The 17700-nt window shown below is 42.6% G+C and overlaps 1 long non-coding RNA gene across 1 annotated transcript; it reads left to right on the forward strand.

Moving 5' to 3' along the window:
• Positions 1-726: 726 nt before the first annotated feature.
• LOC120913483 lies at positions 727-17315 on the forward strand. Its single transcript, XR_005743522.1, has 4 exons — positions 727-895; positions 4362-4437; positions 4830-4906; positions 17090-17315. It is a non-coding gene; the product is annotated as an uncharacterized LOC120913483 (long non-coding RNA).
• The last annotated feature ends 385 nt before the right edge of the window (positions 17316-17700 follow it).

A 17700-nucleotide genomic window follows, 5' to 3' on the forward strand; every position in this document is an offset into this window, starting at 1 on the left:
GAATTTTTTATCAACTTTATTTGTATATATTTTTCCGCAGGATATTTATGTTTATCATATCTGTATGTCCATTTATTGATTGTGACTGCTTTATTAATCATGTATATCCAAGATGAATTATTAAATATGTTATTGTAACTACTATTATTTCAATTATGCCTTTGTTTGCATGATCTGTGTACCATTTAATATGATACACAATACACATATTTCATGTTTACTACTGTTATTTTACTTATTGGTTTGATTACCCAGCAGTCTCATACGGCTACAGAGATTTCCTTGCAAGGATCATGACATATAATCCACGTCTTGACTTCCCAACTTTTTCAAACAACACACCCACGCCTCATATAAAGTCCCACAACCCTCTTTTTCTGTTCCTTACCCCTAATATTTAACCCCTAACCCTTAACCCCTTACAAAAAAAGTTAAAAATAATAATAATACCAAATGATAATAAATAAATAAATAAATAAAAGTGGATGAAAATGCTGAAAACATAGCAACAAATTATGAAACAGATGATATTTTTCTCTATAGGCTAATTAAAAAACGTTAAAGCTCAAAAATGCTTTAAAAACACTGTGCAGAAATGCTCATAAACATGCGTGCAAACACTAAAAAAATGACATTTAGGTGTGAATGTAGTATTACCACTTCTGCAGCCAAATTTAGATAACACATACTTTACATTTGTTACAAGTCCCCATTTTTGTAGCATCTTTATCTCTCTCTCCCTTACACTTTACATGAGGTGTTAAAAAACTTGGGGAAATGCTGCCCTACCGGATGTAACACAGGAGTATATAAAGGAGAATTCTGTCTGCAAGGATCATAGCTCAACGCAGCAGAAGACAAGAAAGACACAGAGTCTATTGAATTGAATCCACAGGTGAGATACGTTTTAATATATAATAGTTTCTACTTACTCATGTCTGACCACTGTAATTGCTAGAAGCAGGGGTGTGCATTATGACACCCCATAGCAGTGGCGAAGCTAGACATCCTTTCACCTGGGGCAAAGACTCAGTTCAGCCCCCCAAGAGGATGCTGTCAGTACAACAGAGGTTGGTGTCTGTAGGGCAATGGACGGTGTCAGTATTTTTTATTAATTATTATTTCTTTTTATAATGTTTTACAATAATATTAGCAGAGAAGTTTGAGGCTGCATCATCTCTGCAGCAAAGAGCCGGTGCCTGAGTCTATCCCACCCCCATCCTGGGCCCTGAGCACCAGCAAGCCAGAACACTTTTTGCTGTGCTTCGAAAAAGCAGCTGTAGGCAGAGAATTTAATTGGGGCAGAGCATTTATTTCAAATAGCATATTGTTAACTTATTGTACAATTTTTAAATATTGTATATACAGGAAAATGTATCATAGGGACAGAAACATGGCCAAAAGGGAGTGTTCATTATTAAAACGTTTTTATTTAAACGGTAGACTGTATTTATAAACTATACAGGTCTTTTAAAGTGCAGTAGCCCAACAACTCTTGCAAAGAATAACGTGATTAACACAAATTACACTGCAAATACATTTGGCATAAGCGATTTAGAAACGTTATTTCACAGACTGTTCAGCTTGAACCTGCAGGGTTATTAAGTGGAAAGAAGGGGGAACTGGTGCTCAGTAGGAGGACAAAGAGAGCACTGGTGCTCAGTGGGGGGCAATGGGTGCACTGGTGCTCAGTGGAGAGCAAGGGGGGCACTGGTGCTCAGTGGGGGACTAGGGGACACTGGTGCTCAGTGGGGGGACAAAAGGGGACACTGGTGCTCAGTGTAGGGACAAGGGTAGCATTGTTGCTCAGTGGGGGGGGCAAGGGGAGCACTGGTGATCAGTGGGGGGCAATGGGTGCACTGGTGCTCAGTTTAGAGCAAGGGGGGCACTGGTGCTCATTGGGGGACTAGGGGACACTGGTGCTCAGTGGGGGGACAAAAGGGGACACTGGTGCTCAGTGAGGAGGAAAGGGGGGCACTGGTGCTCAGTGAGAGGGCAAGGGAGGGCACTGGTGCTCAGTGGAGGGTGGATATGAGGGCACTGGTGCTTACTGGGGAAGATGGGATTACTGGTGCTCAGTGGGGGGACAGAGAGCATTGGTGCTCAGTATGGGGACAAGGGGGGTAATGGTGCTCAGTGGGGGATAAAGAGAGCATTGGTGCTTAATAAGGGGACAAAAGGGGCACTGGTGCTCAGTGGGGGACAAGAGGGCACTGGTGCTCTGTGGAGCACCAAGGGGGCTCTGATGCTCTGTGGGGGACAAAAGGGGGTACTGGTGCTTAGTTGGGGGACAAGGGGGCACTGGTGCTCTGTGGGGGAACAAAGGGAGCACTGGTGCTCAGTGGGAGGGCAAGGGGGACACTCTTGCCAGGGGCTGACTGTCAACTTTTGGTCCAGGGTGCAAGTACAATCCAGAGGCGCATGGTGCAGGGGAAAATGTATTCACTTATCTGGTTATGGCTCTGTGGCCCTTAATGGCATATCTTTGTCTTCTGTCACCACCTTCACCAAGTTTTTCCCCTCACTGGATACCTCGCTCTTACTTGGTTCACACCATCATTATTAAATGAGAGTTCTCCATAGTATAACCCTTTTTCTACAGACTCCTCTGGAGCTCCATTCTGTGTTACCACATACCCCCCAAGGTGACAGCAAGTTGCCCTATATGGTTTTCTTTTACTGTTTTTTTTATTTTTAATACTATCAATACAAAAAAATCTTAAAAACATTGTTTTTAAAGGAGCAATCATTTTAATGATGCTTAAAGTAAAACAATAAAAATGAAAAATTACTTTAAATATAGTCCCTAGGGGTCCCCTTAGTCTGCCTTTAAAGTAGTACATCTGTACCATGTACCACAAATATTGACATTTATAAAAAAAATATGACATTTAAATTGCAGGCAATACTATACCATTGCCGGAAATACCATGCAGGTCTGGTGTTGAATTTAAGGGGAACCCCATGCCAAAATGTAAAAAAAAAAAAAACATACCAGACCCTTACAGCAAGCAAGCGCCCGGTACCATACCAAGCCACATGTCCTCAACATGTTAATGGTGACAAGGGCCTCTTCTCGATAACCCTGGGCTGTGGTTGTGTCCCTCAATGTAGATCCATCTTCAATTACAACACTACAGTCACCGCCGTACCCGGAAAAAAACGATTGTCCCGCAACGAAGGCTAACCACCTACTGCAGGCTCTGCCGTTTGACAGTTCTTATATGGGTAAGGGACGAAGACACCTGGCTACTTCACCTGGTGGCACCGCTTTTCCTTTGTGCCACCAGATGACGTCCCCAGGTGTCCCTGCCCCTTACCTATATAAGAACTGTCAAATGGCAGAGCCTGCAGTAGATGGTTAGCCTTTGTTGCGGGACAAGCGTTTTTTTTTTTTGGGTCCGGCGGTTGTAGCGGCGTTGTAATTGACAATGAATCTACATCGGGAGGCATTATTTTTTTATTTTTAATAAAGGAATTGTCAAAAAATGTGCGTGTTTTTATTTCTTTTAGACACTTTTTTTTGGTGAATGGGTAGGGGTACTATGTTCCCCATTCTCATTCACATAGGAGGCGGTGGAATACGGGGGTCCCCTTGTTAAAGGAGGTTTCCAGATTCCCGAAAAGTCCCCAGACCGCCACAACCACACAAACAAAACAAAACTAAAGAAAATTCCCAGCTCAACTCATCAGCCAATCTGCTACCGACCGAATTATGCTGTCTAACAGTTTGCGTTAAAAACAGAGGTTTAGTTAGAGCACATTTGCAAATGCATGCATAAGCTGCAGAGCCACTCCAAGGCACCCCAATATTTCTGCAGTCCTAACTCCTTTAAATTTAAGAAAGTCTCCACAGTGGTAGCACATGCATTCTAATGGATAGCTAGAGTGAAGGTGAGCCTGCAGGTAGCCCAGTCCTCCTTAAAGGCACAGGGGCACACTGGACATTGCACAATGGCAGCCAAGGTGTCCAGTGTGTCCCCTTACCAATATTACATCAGTAACAAACAACCGGCCACCCCCATCTATAACTGGCCTTCACAGCAAGGAGCACATGGAAGGGCATGGCATGCAAAACAAAACCAAATAAAATTCCCAGCTCAACTCGCCAGCCAATACGCTACCAACCAAATTATCCCAATTATCCTGTCTAACAGTTTGCATTAAATACAGGGGTTTAGTTAGCACACATGTGCTCCTTTTTCTTAAAGGTAAATAATATAGTGTAACGTTGGTTTGTATAGTTTTCTCTTTTCAATTTTTTACTTTTTTATCTTATTTTGGTGTTATTTATAGCGGAAACATATTTCCTGTTCTGGTTTTCCAGACCACTTATGATGTTTTTGCCTATTATTTTTTAGTTACTCATCGTTTGTCCAAGTTGTTTTCCATCTGAAGCAATAGTTATAAATAATTTCTCTCATATATAAAGGCCTGGTGAGTTGTTTTTTACTTGTTTTTATTTTGTAATCCTTTACGCATTCAAATTTATTACATGTACTGATAATAGTTCTAGTATATTATTATTTATTATTATCTTGTGTGTACATATATTCTCTCCAGCCATAAGTTTTTCTGCAAGCTTCAATGATGAATAGTATTTTATTTTTGACTCACAAAGAGTTTTTTTTTATGTAAGACAATTATAAAAAAAACAACAGTAATCCTCATTTTTTTTTTTTGTTTCTTTTTCTTTTCTTTTTGTAGTTTTCATTTTTTGATGTAACGTTTCATTCTTATTTTTTATTTTTATTTTATTTATAGTTGAAACATATTTCCTGTTCTGGTTTGCAATACCAATTAGGATGTTTTTGATTATTATTTTTTAGGTACTCATCATTTAACCAAATTGTTTTCCATCGGAAAGAAATAGTTATAAATAATTTCTCTCATATATAAAGGCCCGGTGAGTTGTTTTTTACTTGTTTTTATTTTGTAATCCTTTATGCATTCAAATTTATTACATGTGCTGATAATGGTTCTAGTATATAATTATGTGTTATTATCTTGTGTGTACATATATTCTCTCCAGCCATAAGTTATTCTGCGAGTTTCAATGATGAATAGAATTTTATTATTGGCTCAAACAAGGGGATTTTGTTATGTAAGGCAATGGTGGAAAACCAACAGTAATCCTTTTCGATTTTTTATATTTTTGGGGGGGATTTTTTATAATTTTTTTATTTTTGTTAATTACTATTTCAGTTTTCATATAATATATACCGTAACTAAATGGATAATTTTTAGAAGATCACCCCTGGATCTGAGCATAAATGGGTTTGGTTACCCAATCCAGTTTTTAGTACCCAGTCCTGCTAATCCAGTTTTGCTTTTTACTTTTTGTTTTTTACCTTTAGTTCACTATAAATAACCTGGATGTCTCTATCTTGACTTTATAAAGCTCATGTTTGTGTGCCCCTCTACAGCTCAGCACTCCAATGAGCGTGGAGGAGCAGAGCAGGAGAGTGTAACATCACTGGTGAATAGAGTGAACCACAACTGCGGTTAGCAAGGACTTCAATGCGCTTTTTTATGCAACAACTCAGTATTGGCCCCAGGCGTCACTCCTAGCAACAGGAGTTTGGGGGGTCTCTACATCATATTTCTGTCACATAAAGAAAGGCGTTGATCTACTAAGGATGGAAGCATTACAACATGCAACCAGAGCTTAGCGTTTAACAAAGATCATTTAATTCAAGGACAATATTCCAATACACCACTATATGCAAGTGATTATCAGTAAAGGACCCCAGGCGTCGCTCCTAGCAACAGGAGTTTGGAGGTACTCTACATCATATCAACTTCAGCATATAGGGATATATTAGGTTACTAAGGGAGATGCTATAAGATAGCATCAAGCCTTAGCCAAGAAAAGTTAGAGCGAACATGTTCGAACAATTAGGACGAGGCCTATAAGGCATTTGTACTTATGTCAAGTTTGTATCTCACACATATTATCACCAAGGTAATAGCACTTGCGTATGTGTAATAAGATAGCTTAGGTAAGTATGGTTGCATACATGAAGTAATTCCTGTAGACGTAATAGTAATTGCATGAGAGAGGCAATATAGCTGAGGTAAGTATAGTTGCAATATAGGTCAGGTAATTGTAGATGCATACATGAGATAAATATTGCATCGGTTTTTTAAAAGTAGCTGAGCCTTAAGGTACTGTTTTAGAAAGCAGGCTTTAGCACAGTAATATCTCCTAAATAATATGTTGATGAGCAGACGGCATATTTAGTAACACAATTGTAGTAATTGAACACTAGCAGTAGATCTTCTATAGGACTACAAGTGATACAATGGTTACTTATCCGTTTGTAGCTTCTTATGTAGGAGATAGAGTATCCGTGATGCAAGGTGTTTGCCAAAGGCCTGAAGGTTGTTCCCTGCAAGGCTATATTGTAGTGGAGGCGTTGGCAGCAAAGGAGTAGTTGTTTCCTGGAGCGGTGTTGCAGCAAAGGAGTAGTTGTTTCCTGGAGTGGTGTTGCAGCATAGGGAGCTAGAAAAGCGGCATGGGTAGCAAGGCTGCACAAGGGCTGACAGGCTACTGATGACAGGCTACGGCTGACAGGCTATGGCTGACAATAATAGAACAAGGATTTGGTTTCCTGTAAATGCCTATATAGGCTGGAAACAGCTCCCAGGCAGGTGTAGTGCATCGGCATTGATCAGGTAAGAGCCGTGATACGGCACACTTCCGCGTTCTAAGCTGGAACGCATCACGGCGCCGGGCAATGACGTCATCGCACGAGCGCCGCATGCGCTCCAACATGGAACGCACTACAGCGCTGAAAGCACCAGAAGTTTAGAGGGGAGAGGTGGCGCAACGGCGCCTGTTACAGTACCCCGCTCTTAGGAGATACCCTCTGGGGGTCTTAAGTGGGTGAAGGTTTATGAGGATATGTAGCATGAAATTGACTACATTATTCAGGTGCATGCACTTCCTCTGAATCTTCCCAAGAATCTTCTTGTACACCATAATCCTTCCATCTGATTAAATATTGTAGATGTCCTCTTCTTTTTCTAGAGTCTAGAATATCTTCAACCTCATAATGTTCTTCACCGTTAACTAAGACAGGTGGTGCAGGAGGAGGATTCCTACCAGGGAACTGGTTAGGCCGATAGGGTTTGAGAAGAGACACATGAAATGATGGATGGATTATGAGTTTGGAGAGAGCGAGAGTTGCATAGTATTTTGATTAATAACCTTAGAAATTGGAAATGGACCAAGAAACTGTTTGGCGAGTTTTCTCGCCGGTAAATGTAAACATAGGTTTTTTGTAGAAAGCCATACTTGATCTCCTACTTTATAGGAAGGTGCGGGTCTATGCCTAAGATCATAGTAGACTTTTTGGCGATCTTGTGCCTTTTTGAGGTTTTGTTTCAAAACTTGTAAAACAGATGAAAGGGTAGACCATTAGTCATTCGTTGAAGGAACATTTGAAAATGATGAAGACTCTGGTAGAATCTTGGGATGGAACCTATAATTTGCATAAAAAGGAGAATAACTAGTAGATAAACTAGTTGAATTGTTATAAGAGAATTCCGCGAGAGGAAGAAGGGTAGACCAGTTATCCTGAAGATGAGTACAGAAACATCTGAGATAAACTGGGAACCTCTGTCTGAAATTAGACGTGAAGGGACTCCGTGTAGCTTGATAACATGATCCATTAAGGTTTGCGCTGTTTCTTTGGAAGAAGGCAGTTTCTTGAGAGGGACAAAATGAGCCATTTTAGTCAGCATATCAACCGTTACCATGATGGTGTTATATCCATTATAAGGAGGCAATTCCACAATGAAATCCAAAGATAATGCTTCCCAGGGTTTTGTAGGAATTGGTAGAGACATGAGTAATCCATAAGGTGGTCTTCTTTTATGTTTGGATCTTATACAGACCTCACAGGTAGATACATAGGGCCAGATTCACAGAGATCTGCGGCGGCGTAACGTAACGTTTTTATGTTACACCGCCGCAAGTTTTCAGCGCAAATGCCTGATTCACCAAGCACTTGCGTGTAAACTTACGGCGGTGTAACGTAAAGCCGTCCGGCGCAAGCCCGCCTAATTCAAATGGGGCGTGTACCATTTAAATTAGGCGCGCTCCCGCGCCGAACGTTCTGCGCATCCTCTGTGTGAAAATTTCCCGCCGTGCTTTGTGCGAAATTACGGCGCCCCGATGTATTTTTTGAACGGCGACGTGCGTTACGTCGTTTCGTATTCCCGGACGACTTACGCAAAAATAAATAAAATAAAAAATTGACGCGGGAACGAGGGCCATACTTTAACATGGCTGTTCTAAATGTAAGCCATGAAAAAGCAGGCTTATGTTTGCGACGGGGAAAAACGACTAGCGACGACGTAAGAGAATGCGACGAACGCGCGTACCTTCGCGGATTGCCCGTAAACAGCTAATTGGCATACCCGACACTGGAAAACGACGCAAACTCCACCCAGCGGCCGCCGGAAAATTACACCTAAGATCCGAATGCGTACAAAGCCGTATGCCTGTCGGATCTTAGCCAAAAGCCGTCGTATCTTTGTTTGTGAATTACAAATAAAGATACGACGCGGCAAATTTGAAAGTACGCCGGAGTATCAGCAGATACTTCGGCGTACTTTTTCTGTGAATCTGGCCCATAATCAACTTGAGAAATTTTATCGAGGGACCATCAGTCAACTTCGTCAGTTAACCGATGACAACGGTCCTTCAGACCGTTCTCATCGGATGGACTGATTGTGTGTACGAGGCTTTAGAGGGACTTGTTATTGGGAATCATTGAAAGAGAGAGTCCTCTCTCAATCCAGCGATGTGCCCATCTACAGCAGTCCTGATCTCTCTTCTTCTTCTCACAGGACCAGGGCTGCCGTTAGAAATAGCCTACCTGACATGGCCCCCCAGGCCCCCGTCCAAAATATATCAAAACAATATTTTCACAAAAAAATACACTAAAATCATTATTAGCGGACACAAACATAACAGTGAATTAGTCCCTTTTAAAATAGTTTTTAAAAATCTTTAAACTTTGTTTTATATCATTTTTAAAAAAATGTTAAAATGTATTAAAATGTATTTTATTTTACAATTTGTTCTTTTTTACGAGACAGGTAAGCCAGCAGGGCCGTGGGGGGCAGCACAGTGATGGGGGGCACTGAGGAGGACCAGAAGCAGGCAGAACAGGGAGGGGTATCGGTGTGGGGGAAGTAATTCTTTAATTGCCCCTCTATCCGACCACAATGATTCCCTCTGCTCTCTGGGCCCCCCTGTTTGCTTGGGCCCTATACAGGAAGGCTGGTTGTCTCCCCCTATCAGCGGCCCTGCACAGGACTGCCATATTTATTGAACATTTCCAGTCGGGAATGAGTTAATGCATATATATATATATATATATATATATATATATATATATATATATATATAGACAAAAAATATATATATTTTAATTTAAATAGAGGAGGGAATCATTAGAACCCCTGTCAAGTTTTTATTGCTGTCTATGCAGATTCACTATTTTTCCCGAAGGCCATTTTTAGGGAAAGAAAATGATAAGAAATCTAAAAATACATTGCTGTCATCAGAACAAGAAGTCACATTTTCACGTGGAAACCCTACACGTGAAAACTGTCTAATAGGGGGCATGGAGCTTCAGATTTTTGGCCTGAAGAATAAATCCAAAATAGTATATAATTTGCTAAAGGCAGAGAACCTACAGGGAGTGCAGAATTATTAGGCAAATTAGTATTTTGACCACATCATCCTCTTTATGCATGTTGTCTCACTCCAAGCTGTATAGGCTCGAAAGCCTACTACCAATTAAGCATATTAGGTGATGTGCATCTCTGTAATGAGAAGGTGTGTGGTCTAATGACATCAACACTCTATATCAGGTGTGCATAATTATTAGTCAACTTCCTTTCCTTTGGCAAAATGGGTCAAAAGAAGGACTTGACAGGCTCAGAAAAGTCAAAAATAGTGAGATATCTTGCAGAGGGATGCAGCACTCTTAAAATTGCAAAGCTTCTGAAGCGTGATCATTGAACAATCAAGCGTTTCATTCAATAGTCAACAGGGTCGCAAGAAGCGTGTGGAAAAACCAAGGCGCAAAATAACTGCCCATGAACTGAGAAAAGTCAAGCGTGCAGCTGCCAAGATGCCACTTGCCACCAGTTTGGCCATATTTCAGAGCTGCAACATCACTGGAGTGCCCAAAAGCACAAGGTGTGCAATACTCAGAGACATGGCCAAGGTAAGAAAGGCTGAAAAACGACCACCACTGAACAAGACACACAAGTTGAAACGTCAAGACTGGGCCTAGAAATATCTCAAGAATGATTTTTCTAAGGTTTTATGGACTGATGAAATGAGAGTGAGTCTTGATGGGCCAGATGGATGGGCCCGTGGCTGGATTGGTAAAGGGCAGAGAGCTCCAGTCCGACTCAGACGCCAGCAAGGTGGAGGTGGAGTACTGGTTTGGGCTGGTATCATCAAAGATGAGCTTGTGGGGCCTTTTCGGGTTGAGGATGGAGTCAAGCTCAACTCCCAGTCCTACTGCCAGTTTCTGGAAGACACCTTCTTCAAGCAGTGGTACAGGAAGAAGTCTGCATCCTTCAAGAAAAACATGATTTTCATGCAGGACAATGCTCCATCACACGCGTCCAAGTACTCCACAGCGTGGCTGGCAAGAAAGGGTATAAAAGAAGAAAAACTAATGACATGGCCTCCTTGTTCACCTGATCTGAACCCCATTGAGAACCTGTGGTCCATCATCAAATGTGAGATTTACAAGGAGGGAAAACAGTACACCTCTCTGAACAGTGTCTGGGAGGCTGTGGTTGCTGCTGCACGCAATGTTGATTGTGAACAGATCAAAACACTGACAGAATCCATGGATGGCAGGCTTTTGAGTGTCCTTGCAAAGAAAGGTGGCTATATTGGTCACTGATTTGTTTTTGTTTTGTTTTTGAATGTCAGAAATGTATATTTGTGAATGTTGAGATGTTATATTGGTTTCACTGGTAAAAATAAATAATTGAAATGGGTATATATTTTTTTTTGTTAAGTTGCCTAATAATTATGCACAGTAATAGTCACCTGCACACACAGATATCCCCCTAAAATAGCTAAAACTAAAAACAAACTAAAAACTACTTCCAAAAATATTCAGCTTTGATATTAATGAGTTTTTTGGGTTCATTGAGAACATGGTTGTTGTTCAATAATAAAATGAATCCTCAAAAATACAACTTGCCTAATAATTCTGCACTCCCTGTATACAATAAAAAGGTGGTAGGTGCAAACTTTTATTTTACACAATTAGGTGGATTCAGAGAGAGTTAGGCCGGCATATCAGTAGATACGCCGACCTAACTTGGAATCTGCGCCGACCTAAGTTTAAGTGTATTCTCAAACTGAGATACACTTAAACCTATCTAAGATACGACGGCTTGAGCCGTCGTATCTTAGGGTGCAATATTTAGGCTGTCCGCTAGGTGGCGCTTCCATTGCGTTCGGCGTAGAATATGTAAATCACTAGATACGCCTATTCACGAACATACATGCGCCCGTCGCAGTAAAGATACGCCGTTTACGTAAGGCATTTTTAGGCGTAAAGTTATTCCATCAAATAGCTGGACTAGTAATGTTAAGTATGGCCGTCGTTCCCGCGTCGAAATTTGAAAATTTTACATCGTTTGCGTAAGTCGTCCGTGAATAGGGCTGGACGTAATTTACGTCCACGTCGAAACCAATACGTCCTTGCGGCGTACTTTGCCGCAATGCACACTGGGACATGTACACGGACGGCGCATGCACGTCAGGTCACCCTCCATTAGCATAAAACATGCCCCCTCAGCCTAATTTGAATTAGGCGCGCTTACGCCGGCCCCATTTACGCTACGCCGCCGTAACTTAGCAGGCAAGTACTTTGTGGATACAGTACTTGCCTAGCTAACTTACGGTGGCGTAGTGTAAATACGATACGCTACGCCACCGCAAAGATGCGGCAATGTACCTGAATCCAGCTAAATATCTGCTCATCTGTTTATGAAAACGATATTTTCTTAAATGTCCTTAAATTGCCCGAACCACTTTATTTTGTTTTCCTTAATTACACACATGCTAACGTGCGCATTTGTGTATTGATGAAAACCCAAAATAGTATATACTTGCTAGAGCAGAGAACATGTAAAATAAAAAGGTGGTAGTTGCAAATATTTTGTAACAAAATATTTGTATAACTGTTTATCAAACCTATGTTTTGTATAAGAAAAATACATTAATATGTATTTTAGTGCACACATACACAATATAATCCTCAATTGTTTTTTGTAATTTATAAAGTGAGATTATGTCTACTAAATAGATACTAAATAGGCCTCAAAATTGCACAAAATTGTACATAGGTGATGCTCAAATTGTACATGTGCAAATGTTTTTGTTGTTTTAGCTAGGTATTCGTGTAGATCTATTCCCTGTGTTGTTTGCCCGTGTAGTGATGGGATCTCATGATGTGGCTGCAGATTGTAGTGTCATGGCTGAACATTCCTCTATTTCCATGTATTCATTCACCTAGCTTGTCCCCAGTGGCCTGTACAGTGGAGATTGAATTGCAAATTATATCAATCCTATTTTTTAAGTGATTGGTGATCTCCTGGGCAGTGAGTGAGTTAGTGGGTGGAGGCAGTTCAGGACAATGTAGAGAGTTAGATATACAGTGAAACCCCGGATTGCGAGTAACGAGGTTAACAAGCGTTTTGCAATACGAGCATTTTTTTTTTTAAATCCTGACTCGGTTTGTGAGTGTTGTCTCGCAATACGAGCAGGATTCAAGCCTCTGCGGTGTGCAGTACCGCATTTGGCCAGAGGTGCGGGAGCGCCAGAGCCGATCGGAGCCATTAGGAAATACTCCGTTCCCGAGTTCAGCCGAGCTGTCCCTGAGTATTTCCGAGGCTCTCCGGCGCCCCCCCAGCTCTGGCCAAATGCGGTATTGCATGCCATAGAAGTCAATGTGGAACCAATTATTTTCATTTCCATTGACTTCTGTGGGGAAACTCGCTTTGATATGCGAGTGCTTTGGATAACAAGCATTCTCCTGGAACGGATTATGCTTGTAATCTAAGGTTCCACTGTAGCTAGAAATAAATAAAAAGATAGAGAAGAGTTGACAGGGACTGGGGGAGAGGTAGGGTTGCCACTTATTCTTCAAGTCAAACCCGAACACTTTAGCGGCGCACAGCAAAAATATTTATATTTTTAGCATACACCTGGGACACCTTTGGGTGTCCAAAGAGAATAGTAATGTAGGATGCATAGTGCCCCCTCACCCTCCTATGGGGCCCTGTTCTGAGCCACATTCCTGTCTGCAACTCTGTATCTTGGCCTAGGCCAGTGCTTCTCAATTATTTTCTGTCATACCCCCCCTAGGAAGAAGAAAACATTTCGCGCCCCCCGTGCGACTGTAAATAGTATCATTTGTCTATAAAATTGTTATAAGTACACCTCTGCATAACACTGTATCCACATATCCCCCCACACAGTATTGCCCTTCTTCACATATCCCCCCACACACAGTATTGCCCTTCTTCACATATCCCCCCACACACAGTATTGCCCTTCTTCACATATCCCCCCACACACAGTATTGCCCTTCTTCACATATCCCCCCACACACAGTATTGCCCCATCACATATCCCCCCACACACAGTATTGCCCCATCACATATCCCCCCACACAGTATTGCCCCCTTTACATGACCCCATCACATACCCCCCCCCACAAAGTATTGCCCCCTTTACATGACCCCCATCACATATCCTGCACACAGTCTCCCCCATCACATAACCCCCCTTTTCCCCCCCACAGCACAGCCCCCACTCCTCGTCCTTAACATTTCCATATATTTTTTCTCCCTTCCTCCCTCTCCACTCCTACCTGTAACTTTTCAGCGCGGAGAGCAGGAGGCGGGACATTCGTCAAGTGAAGCCGCAGCAGCACTGGGCGGGGCGGGGAGACTTTTTGGCGAACTGGTGATTGGCTGCTAGGACCGCCTCCTAGCAGCCAATCACCTGCCGTCCAACATGACAGGCTGCTACCTCTCTGGTCCCGTCCCCCAGTTCAAAAATGTCCCGCCTCCCACCGTCCGCTCCTCTAACTAGCGGAGGAGGCTGGGGACAGAAGCGGATACTAAATGGCGCGATCGCCGCGGTCCGGAACGAGCCCCCCTTTATGGAGCCTCGGGCCCCCCCTGGGGGGCACGCCCCACTATTTGAGAAGCACTGGCCTAGGCCAACAAGGCCCAGGCCTAGGACAGCGCTTTGCAGGGGGGCAGCATGAAAAGAGGCCCCGGTGGCTTGTGCTACACTTTTAGTGTAGCCCAGTCTTATGAGGTGGACTGGGCCGCAAGACAAATCTGTCTGGCGCCCCCATAAAGCGGCCGCACTGCTGCCGGTATGATAGGGATGGTGAAGACACAAGGGACACTGACATGTTCACCTATACCTGGCAGGTAGGTAGTAGGACTCTTCTGCAATCATTTGCTTGTGTCAGTTGTACATATTAAGGAATCTTAATTGTATTTCATTTTGGATTGAGTAAGGGATGGTTATAGTCCCTGTCAAATTTTTTTTGCCATCCGTTCATTTCCCTTTATTTCCTGCCCCATAGCCAAACAGGAAGTGAGAGGAAATCTCTGCAGATTAAGGGAATTCCCCCCCAAGGCCCTCAGAACCAGTGTCCCCACTGAAAAATTTCAGGGTAGGTCTTAAACAGGAAGGGGTGTGACCTTGACAGGAAGGGGTGGATCATATTTAAATTAGGGGTTGCACGAGTTTAGTCAGGCCTAGGGCAGCACAAAACCTAAATACACCACTGCCTGTCTGAATATTGTGTCTGAAACCGGAACACATGATTCAAAACTCAAACTGTCCAGGTGAATCCCGGACAGGTGGCAACCCTAATGAGAGGGTGTTCATGAAAGTGATAATATGAAAACAATGGGTTAATTTGGCACACTCTGGATAAGGCTATAGAAACTGGGGACATGAGTGGGTACAATAAAGAGGGTAATTAATCAAGTCCGTAACAAAATGTCCATGTAAGGATATTAAGTGTGCTTATCTGAAAAAGGCTGCCAGCCTAGAGCTAGAAGAAACTCTGAACATGGAAAAAACAAAAACATAAGCAGCGCCTTCTAAGTGTAGCAATTAGGACATTTATTCCATTTAAAAGCGATGGAAACACTCACAAACAAGCAGTGTAAACCAGCATTAGTAATGGTGTCATCCGCGCTGTCCCAGAGGCTGCCTGGTGCTTAGTGTCGCTCTGTACGGCATGTGATAGCTCTGTATAGCACTGTCTGGCATGTGATGACTCTGTACGGCATGCGATGGCTCTGTATGACACTTTTCTGCATTGTGATGACTCTGTACGGCATGTGATAGCTCTGTATGGCACTGTCTGGCATGTGATGGCTCTTTATGGCATGTGATGGCTCTGTATGACATAGGGTGACCACATTTCAGGGACACCCTCCCTTCCTCAAAATCAGCTTGTGCTGTAACAAATCACAGCACAGTGATTGGACACAAGAGGCGGGATTTATGATTTCTCCAATCACAAGCAGAGGGCGGGATTGTGCTCCTCCAGGCATTCCCGGCCAGGACAAGTACTGTCAGTGAGTAAAGCAGTGATGTGGCGGCCTTTTTTGGGGGCATTAGATTGGCCCGGGGGGTGGCAGTGTCAGTTTCATTCCAGGACACTGTATTGTCCTGGAATGAATGCGGGACTGTCCTGGGCAATCCGGGACACGTGGTCACCCTAGTATGACACTGCAGCATGTGATGACTCTGTATGGCATGTGATGGCTCTTTATGGCATGTGATGGCTCTGTATGGCATGTGATAACTCTGTATGGCATGTGATGACTCTGTGTGGCATGTGATGGCTCTGTATGGCACTGTACAGCATGTGATGACTCTGTATGGCATGTGATGACTCTGTATGGCATGTGATGACTCTGTACGGCATGTGATGGCTCTGTATAGCACTGTATGGCATGTGATGACACAATACGGCATGTGATGACTCTGTAGGGCATGGGATGACTCTGTACGGCATGTGATAGCTCTGTATGGCACTGTACGGCATGTGATGACTCTGAACCAGCCTAGGATTGATTTCAACAGGCAACTGCATGGAACACCTCTCCATTCCAGGACGCATCAACACGGCCAAATACTTGTATATTTGTGCAGCTGCATGAATACACCCTGTAATACTTCCCCAGATAGCATTACAAATGTAAGGGGCTGTAATCCTGCAATAATCTATTTACAATGAAGAAAACATTATTGCTGTAGGGGTACTATACACCAATTATGGGGGAGCAAAGCTCTGTCCACGTCTGAGGAGCTCTGTGCTTCAGTATGATAATATAAGTAGATGTGAATGGAAAGTTTCATTGTCTCATATAAAAATCCAGATAGTCAATTTAAGAATTCATTCACAATGTTAGCTCTGATTTTATTTCATCTTACTATACCAGTAATGCATGGAATGCCTGTGTGCTGTCACATCCATATGTGTATTCTGCTTTACAAATATATTGTTTTCCCTCTGGTAGATAGTAATATATAGAGGACATTTACATATACAGCGCTATTAGTGACTTCTCCTACCTTAGTCACTGAAGTGCCGATATCTCTGCTGAATTCCTCTGACGATCCGAACAGACTGCAGAGGAGGGGGAGGGGGAGGTAGGAGGAGGAAGGGGAGGAGCTATGCTCTGTGAGGTGTTGGGAGCGAGCAGAGAGCAGACATCAATCAAACAAGATGACAGGAAAGTGGGTGGATCCAGACTCCAGAGCCAGACCATTGTCAATATGATGCTGTATGAAAGTCTGATCCTCCCACAGGAATTTAGCTTAATTTTAACAGAATGGGGGCACTTCTGGGAGGGATGGAAAGATTTTTAGATATCAGCAGCTCACATAGAATAGATGTAAGCAGAATTTTGCTTTAATTTTTCATTTTGATGTTCTATAAAAGCCATATAGAATATAATTATTTTCTTTGCTCTTCATTTTCAGATCACGACTTCCAGAATGTTTCCAAAATTCTCTTTTCTCCTGATCTTTGCAGTTGTTTTGAGTCTCACCCATAAGTCCTTATGTCAAAACTGGCATGCATTTCAGAGGGTGCACCTGACAGACACCATGGCTGTTGACTGTGATAATATCATGTCAAGAAACTTGTTCAACTGCAAGGACAGGAACACTTTTATCTTTTCACTTCCTGGGCCAGTGAAGGCCCTCTGTAAAGAAGTTAGAGACAACACAGATGTGTTAAGTCGTTCACCGTTTCATCTCTCTGATTGCACTGTAAAATCCAGGCCTTGCAAGTATAGATTAAGGAAAAAATTTGATACAATTTGTGTAACATGTGAGAAGGAAGAACCGATACATTTTGTCGGTGTCGGAAGTTGCTAGAAATGAGTTTAAATACAGAAATGTGATAAGCAGCTGCAAGAAAACATATTGGGGTGGATTTACTAAAGACAAACAGACTGTGTGCTTTGGAAGTGCAGTTACAATCATTTTCCCCAGGGCTTAGTGAATGTGGTGAAGCTCTGCTGATTTCCATCATCCAATCACGTGCAAGCAAAAATGCATTTGTTTTTATTTGTCTTGCACCTGATTGG

This window comes from Rana temporaria, chromosome 9 (genome assembly GCF_905171775.1).
Source record: "Rana temporaria chromosome 9, aRanTem1.1, whole genome shotgun sequence".
NCBI classification, from domain to species: Eukaryota; Metazoa; Chordata; class Amphibia; order Anura; family Ranidae; genus Rana; species Rana temporaria.